General features: G+C 35.3%; 1 long non-coding RNA gene across 1 annotated transcript; it reads left to right on the top strand.

Annotated features, from left to right (window-relative positions):
- Nucleotides 1–566: 566 nt before the first annotated feature.
- Nucleotides 567–7,674, top strand: LOC139947277 (uncharacterized). Its single transcript, XR_011787342.1, has 6 exons — nt 567–1,125; nt 1,871–1,981; nt 5,107–5,216; nt 5,986–6,200; nt 6,571–6,800; nt 7,380–7,674. It is a non-coding gene; the product is annotated as an uncharacterized lncRNA (long non-coding RNA).
- Nucleotides 7,675–8,254: the final 580 nt, after the last annotated feature.

The following is an 8,254-nucleotide window of genomic DNA, read 5'->3' as shown; positions in this document are numbered from 1 at the left end:
GACAAAAATAAAGTAACAATCAATCATGTTTACGATAAATATCTAGAGAAGTTTCCATTTAGTCAGCACAAGTTTAAACATAAAATCTATAGGGACTAAAAAGCAACTGGACCCTCGAAAAAAACTGGAACCTAGACTTATTTGTAAGAATCCTTGCGTCTTTCCTAAGAAAATGTTGACAATTTTGTTTACACTGTCAATATGACAAACAATAAAACAAAAAAGCTTACAACTCTGTTGTATGACTTTACCCAGACTTTTACCTTTAAAACAAAGTGTAATAAATTAGAAACACAAAGGGGGGGGGGGGGGGAAGAAAAGACAACACATGCATAAATACTTCACTTGCTACAACATCATGTACATACACAATTTACCACATTGCACAATCAATGCATGATCGGGATGAACAATTTGTCATAATCAATACCACATATTATTCAATAAGTTCTGTTTTCAATATTCTCTACAGCATTGCAGGCATGTCTTCCTTAAGCGTGCAAACTCTGACTTTTTTTCTCCGATTTTAAAATACATTTGAGAACACACATGAAAAAAACAATTTAAACATAAAATAGCAGGAGGGGGGGAAACTATTTTCCAGCATTATCATGATTAAACAAAATCATAATATCTTTGATGTTTTGCATCTTTGTTAGTGACAACTTTTGTAATGTTCCAGGGATTATTTAAAACAAATTTAAAGCGATTTTTATTTAGTAGTGGGAAGGGATTTCTATCTTAGATAGTGATGTGATGTGGTTCTTTTTAACCAGAATTAATCAAAATCATACAGCAGGTGCATCAATTAGTACAACTCATTAACTTTGCGCGGGAAAATCTACAATCCACCAACAGATGGCGCGATTCCTATTTTAATACCTAGTCAGATACCCTAAACCAAATTCAACAATGAATGTACGGATGAAGTCCAGCATGATAAATCACGTGCCTCCCATTCAGAAACGCATGCGGGATCAGAGTTTCTCAAAAACATGGACGGAGAGGAGGTATTTGCTTCTTCGAGAGAATTTTGCCCGCAATTTGGCTCCATTTAACCGTTTCCTGAAAAAGGAACGGTAGTTATCAAATGCAAGACATGTCCTTACAAAGTAAATGCAAAAAGTAAGTTTGGAATACATGTATTTCTTGTGGAAACCGGAGCTTGTAAATTTGTGTGTGATGTCCCCCCTGGACTTGTGCGTTATTTATAAAATGGGTAGGCGGGGTCGGGACGTGGCTTTGGGGGGAGGCTGATGCATGATCTCAACATACTTTGAATATTATATTAAATACATAATAATGCAAATTCACCCCAATGACTTTGACTCTGATGATGTAAAAGACATGTAGGCCCCTAACTGATAATTTGTAGCTTACAAGTACAAAAAACTGAAAAGAAATACCCTTGGCTCAGTCACTTTTTTTATTTGAATTTGATATGAAATAATATTAAAGTATCTAATTTACCTCAATGAGATATCCCTTTTTGTAAAAATGAGTGAAAAAGTGATGACGCCATACAGAAAGTTCTCCCCATTGACTGTCTGACTTGTCTATTTTGGAAATGAATGTTTCAGAGTTTCAAATCTTATGATGAGGCAGGGTCTGTGCTGTGCAACCTGCCGGTGCCGGGCAGTCATGATTTCAAAATCGACCAGCACAAGTCCAAATTACATTTCTTTCATTCACAGATTTTCAACAAAATATAACACTTGTGTAAAGTTGTGTTAATTATTTATTAATACTATCGGTGAATGTTTTGTTCTTTGTATCACTCAGTGGTGACCGCATATACCACTTTCATTAGCACAGACAGCATATTAATTTTGAATGAATGAAAAGTAACTTTTTGTCTTCCTTATTACAGCTGCATTACATGGTATGGTCTATCATTCATACCTGAGTCTCAACTCTGGCAAGAATGTTGAAGGTCTTCACCAGTTCATCAGCCAGAAAGACCTAGGACCACTGGTGACTGGTGAGTTAAACACTGGAGTTTTAGGTCAAGTAAAAAAAGAAACATGTTTTTAACATCCCCACCAGCGTCATTTTTTTAATTTTTTTTTTTATGCACATTTTAAAATAAAATGGATGCACATTATTTTTAAAGGGTATTTTTAAATGTTCTCAGCTAAAACAATCTGAATGTCTTGACCAAAACGTTTCATTTATGTATTGTTTGTTTGAGTAGTAGAAAAAACAATGGATATTTGACATTTTAAAAAGAATGTGGCCATCTTGAATAAAAAAGCCCCTCCTTCATTTTTTTGAGAAACCCAGATGCTAAACATGTTTCTTTTTTTACTCGGCCTTGTCTTAGGAAATGTCCAAATTGTTTACGTTTATATCCTGATGTTTACATACAAAAATGTTTGTACTTTATTGTTGTTTATTTGTCTATACTATAACCACCAAAAACATTTGTTTGTATTTTTTACTTTCAGAGGTTTCATTATTTATATTTAACTCTGAATTAATTAAAAAAGATGTACAATTAAAATCTGTGAAAAGGGTTCACAATAGATGCACAATAAATGAAATTTATTAGGTGATTTATTTCATATGGTTTCTGTAGAAGAATAAAACCCCAAAATATTTAGGTTTACCGTTTTATTTTATTTCAGGAACGAAACAAAAACAAATCAGTGTAAAGGGTTTGCCACCTGTAGGGGAACCTCTGGTCAATTATGAAATTGTTGAAAAGATAAATGCACAATTTTGGTTTGAATAAAAGGTGGTTTATCAGAGTGATAAAGGTTCGCCAACCATAGGGAAACCTCTTGCCAATGTTTTAACTGTTTTTAATTGAAAAATGTACAAGCGCTTCATTTTAAAGCCATTATACACTTTCGGTAAACAGTATTGTCCAAGTCCCACACTTCGTGTATCACAACTTATATATAAAATAACAATCCTGTGGAAATTTAGGCTCAATCGGACATCGGAGTCGGGAGAAAATAACGGGAAAACCCACTCCTGTTTTCGCGCGTTTCGCCGTGTCATGACATGTGTTTATAACAAATCCGTAATTCTCGTTAACGAGAATTTATATTGTTTTACCGTTTTCTCAAAAAGTAAAGCATTTCATGGACTAATATTTCAAGAGAAGTCTTTCACCATTACCTTCTGTAAACCCTGTAAATTATTTGTAAATCTGTGAACTTTTTTTTTTTTTTCTGTACCGAAAGGGTCCAATGGCTTTAAAAGGCTTTTTTTTTATTTTGAATTTGGTATATTTTTAAAATTACCCTCCCCCTCCCCAAATATTTTGTTAGAAATAGTTTTGTTTTATTTCAGAGGTTTTATATTTAACTCTTAAGAAGAGCAAAATTCAGTGATATGGGTTCGCCACCCGTAGGGAAACCTCTGGCCAATTTTTAACTGTTAAATTGAAAAAAATGTACCGCTTTCCATTTTAAAATGCGTTTTTTAATATGTTGGTAAATTTTGAAAGTTACCCCCCCCCCCAATGTTTGGTTAGAAATAGTTTCATTTCAGAGGTTTTATATTTAACTCTTAAAAAGAGCAAACTTCAGTGATATGGGTTCGCCACCCGTAGGGAAACCCCTGGCCAATTTTTTAACTGTATTTGATTGAAAATTTGGCCACTTCAAATTTTGAAAAACAGCGTAAGCCCCCCAAATATTTTAATATACAAATAGGTTTGTTTCATTTCAGAGGTTTTATATTTAACTCTTAAAAAGAGCAAACTTCAGTGATATGGGTTCGCCACCCGTAGGGAAACCCCTGGCCAATTTTTTAACTGTATTTGATTGAAAATTGCGCCACTTCAAATTAAAAGTTTACATTTGGTAAATTGTGAAAAACAGCGTAAGCCCCCCAAATATTTTAATATACAAATAGGTTCGTTTCATTTCAGAGGTTTTATATTTAACTCTTAAAAAGAGCAAACTTCAGTGATATGGGTTCGCCACCCGTAGGGAAACCCCTGGCCAATTTTTTAACTGTATTTGATTGAAAATTTGGCCACTTCAAATTTTGAAAAACGGCGTAAGCCCCCCAAATATTTTAATATACAAATAGGTTCGTTTCATTTCAGAGGTTTTATATTTAACTCTTAAAAAGAGCAAACTTCAGTGATATGGGTTCGCCACCCGTAGGGAAACCCCTGGCCAATTTTTTAACTGTATTTGATTGAAAATTGCGCCACTTCAAATTAAAAGTTTACATTTGGTAAATTGTGAAAAACAGCGTAAGCCCCCCAAATATTTTAATATACAAATAGGTTCGTTTCATTTCAGAGGTTTTATATTTAACTCTTAAAAAGAGCAAACTTCAGTGATATGGGTTCGCCACCCGTAGGGAAACCCCTGGCCAATTTTTTAACTGTATTTGATTGAAAATTTGGCCACTTCAAATTTTGAAAAACGGCGTAAGCCCCCCAAATATTTTAATATACAAATAGGTTCGTTTCATTTCAGAGGTTTTATATTTAACTCTTAAAAAGAGCAAACTTCAGTGATATGGGTTCGCCACCCGTAGGGAAACCCCTGGCCAATTTTTTAACTGTATTTGATTGAAAATTGCGCCACTTCAAATTAAAAGTTTACATTTGGTAAATTGTGAAAAACAGCGTAAGCCCCCCAAATATTTTAATATACAAATAGGTTTGTTTCATTTCAGAGGTTTTATATTTAACTCTTAAAAAGAGCAAATTTCAGTGATATGGGTTTGCCACCCGTAGGGAAACCCCTGCCCAATTTTTTAACTGTATTTGATTGAAAATTGCGGCACTTCAAATTAAAAGTTTACATTTGGTAAACTTTGAAAAACAGCGTAAGCCCCCCAAATATTTTAATATACAAATAGGTTCGTTTCATTTCAGAGGTTTTATATTTAACTCTTAAAAAAAGCAAACCTTATTTGTTGATGTATGGAAATCTTTACTTCGGCCGGATTAATCGCTACTGTGACAGGGTTTTGCTTCTTTCTGTTTTCTCAGCAATAGAACCAAGTAGACCTATTGTGCTGAAACTTTCAGTTTTATTTCATCTTAGGCGCTTTATCAGAAATTTGTTTTTTCAATGCATGGTTATTTTTCATCACTTCTTAATTTCATTTTTGTATCTGGTCTGGTTTCAGATTGACAGGGCATGTGCTAAGTATGGTCCCGATGGACTTCATTTTTACACCAGACAAACACAATCAGCTGATGAAGGACAAACCGTCTTCTATTTCTGCCCATCATGCAAGCAAGTTAATCGCTATTTAAGCCTGGTTCCTTTTTCCTGCAAATGCAAAGTGAATTTTGGCGACACAGCCCTGTTTTCTAAGGGAATGTATCGAAGGGGTTGAACACAGTTCAACTGTTGCGAGTTATCCATTGCGAGTTTGTGAATTTGCTTCGCATTCGCGGGAAGTATGAACCGGGCTTTAGGCTTTTAGACCCTTTTAGGTTTTTCATACAGTTTCCATAGATTGCACAGGGGTTAGTAGGTACCGGTGAGGGCAGAGATGGTTCTTGTGATTTATTTTGCTTGGTCCCTACATATTTGGGTGCACAGGCAGTTTATTCCCAAAGGAGCTGAGTTGGTTTGATGCATGAAATAAATGGCCTAGTGATCAGAGGTAACACTGTTGAAGAGCCAAGAGCGTCACTGAATTACGGATTTCAGTGCTACATGAGGATTGATACAAGCAGAAATTCACTGTTTACATGACATGTGTGTAAAGCAAAATATGGTTACAAGTGTAGCATTCAGCAAAACATAAAACAAACAAAACATGCATTTGGATCTTGAAGGATCTGCGGTGGACTTCACAAAGAAATAAGACTAGTCTTATCTTGAGTTAGGACAAGCTACTCGTCCAACTTAGGACTAGCCTGAAGTTTTTAATATCTCCTAGTCCTAAGTTAGGACCAGTTCAAATTCTTTGTAAAATTGACCCCAGGATGGTTAGGGTCAAAGGTTCATTTTTTATGTAAAAGTAATTTTTTATTTATTTATGATTAATTTACAGGCACTAAGAGATTGAGTACTCCTGAAGAGAATCAACATCTTTGGATCGGTCTACACTGAGAGGAACTCAATGCAATAGCTCACTGGAACAAGGAGATGAAATCAACGACGTCCACCTGATGCCAGAGAGATGTCTTACTGATGAGGAGGCCGATGTTTTATCTGTGTTTGTTAATTGAAAAATGCGCCACTTCATATTGGGTGATTTATCATGTGGTAAGTTTTGAACAAGTCCCCAAATATTTGGTTTTTTATATGTTACTCTGAAAACGGAAGAGCAAAAATTCAGTGACAAAGGGTTCGCCACCCGTAAGGAAACCCCTGGCCAAGTTTTTTTTAAATGTTTGGAAAAAAACCACTGTAATTTGTTGATGTATCAAAATCTTGACCTCGAATGGATTCATCGCTATTGTGACAGGGTTTGCTTCTTTCTGTTTTCTCATCAAGTAGAACCAGTAGACCTATTTTGCTGAAACTTTCACTGTTTTATTTCATCTTTATAGCTCTTTGTGAAATCGACCCCAGGATGGTTAGGGCCAAAGGTTCATTTGTAAAAGTAAATTTGTATTTATTTTTTGATTTACAGGCATCAAGAGATTGAGTACTCTTGAAGAGAATCAACATCTTCAGATTGGTCTGCACTGAGAGGAACTCAAGGCAAAAGCTCACTGGAACAAGGAGATGAAATCGACAACGACGACAACAAAGACGACCACCTGATGCCAGAGAGATGTCTTACTGATGAGAAGGCCGATGTTTTAACTGTGTTTATGTATTGAAAAATGCGCCACTTCATACTAGGTGATTTATCATTTGGTAAGTTTTGAACAAGTTCCCAAATATTTTGTTTTATATTTTTAACTCGGAAAACAGAAGAGCAAAAATTCAGTGACAAAGGGTTCGCCACCCATAAGGAAACCCCTGGACAATTTTTTAACTGTTTTTGATTGAAAATTGCGCCACTTCAAATTCAAAGTTGACATTTGGTCAATTTTGAAAAATAACGTACGCCCCCAAAATATTTTGATGTACAAATAGGTTTGTTTTATTTCAGAGGTTTTATATTTTACCTGTGAAAACAGAGGAGCAAAAATCAGTGACAAAGGGTTCGCCACCCGTAAGGAAACCCCTGGCTTTTTTTTTTTTAAATGTTTGGAAAAAAACAAACGTAATTTGTTGATGTATCGAAATCTTGACCTCGAATGGATTCATCGCTATTGTGACAGGGTTTGCTTCTTTCTGTTTTCTCATCAAGTAGAACCAGTAGACCTATTTTGCTGAAACTTTCACTGTTTTATTTCATCTTTATAGCTCTTTGTGAAATCGACCCCAGGATGGTTAGGGCCAAAGGTTCATTTGTAAAAGTAAATTTGTATTTATTTTTTTGATTTACAGGCATCAAGAGATTGAGTACTCTTGAAGAGAATCAACATCTTCAGATTGGTCTGCACTGAGAGGAACTCAAGGCAAAAACTCACTGGAACAAGGAGATGAAATCGACAACGACGACAACAAAGCAACCTCCTGATGCCAGAGAGATGTCTTACTGATGAGAAGGCCGATGTTTTAACTGTGTTTATGTGTTGAAAAATGCGCCACTTCATATTAGGTGATTTATCATTTGATAAGTTTTGAACAAGTTCCCAAATATTTGGTTTTATATTTTTAACTCGGAAAACAGAAGAGCAAAAATTCAGTGACAAAGGGTTCGCCACCCATAAGGAAACCCCTGGACAATTTTTTAACTGTTTTTGATTGAAAATTGCGCCACTTCAAATTCAAAGTTGACATTTGGTCAATTTTGAAAAAATAACGTACGCCCCCAAATTATTTTGATGTACAAATAGGTTTGTTTTATTTCAGAGGTTTTATATTTTACCTGTGAAGACAGAGGAGCAAAAATCAGTGACAAAGGGTTCGCCACCCGTAAGGAAACCCCTGGCCAAGTTTTTTTTAAATGTTTGGAAAAAAACAAACGTAATTTGTTGATGTATCGAAATCTTGACCTCGAATGGATTCATCGCTATTGTGACAGGGTTTGCTTCTTTCTGTTTTCTCATCAAGTCGAACCAGTAGACCTATTTTGCTGAAACTTTCACTGTTTTATTTCATCTTTATAGCTCTTTGTGAAATCGACCCCAGGATGGTTAGGGCCAAAGGTTCATTTGTAAAAGTAAATTTGTATTTATTTTTTTGATTTACAGGCATCAAGAGATTGAGTACTCTTGAAGAGAATCAACATCTTCAGATTGGTCTGCACTGAGAGGAAC

Source organism: Asterias amurensis, chromosome 1 (assembly GCF_032118995.1).
Source record: "Asterias amurensis chromosome 1, ASM3211899v1".
NCBI classification, from domain to species: domain Eukaryota; kingdom Metazoa; phylum Echinodermata; class Asteroidea; order Forcipulatida; family Asteriidae; genus Asterias; species Asterias amurensis.
The sequence above is the reverse complement of the archived record's forward strand: the minus strand, read 5'-3'. Positions and strand labels throughout refer to the sequence as shown.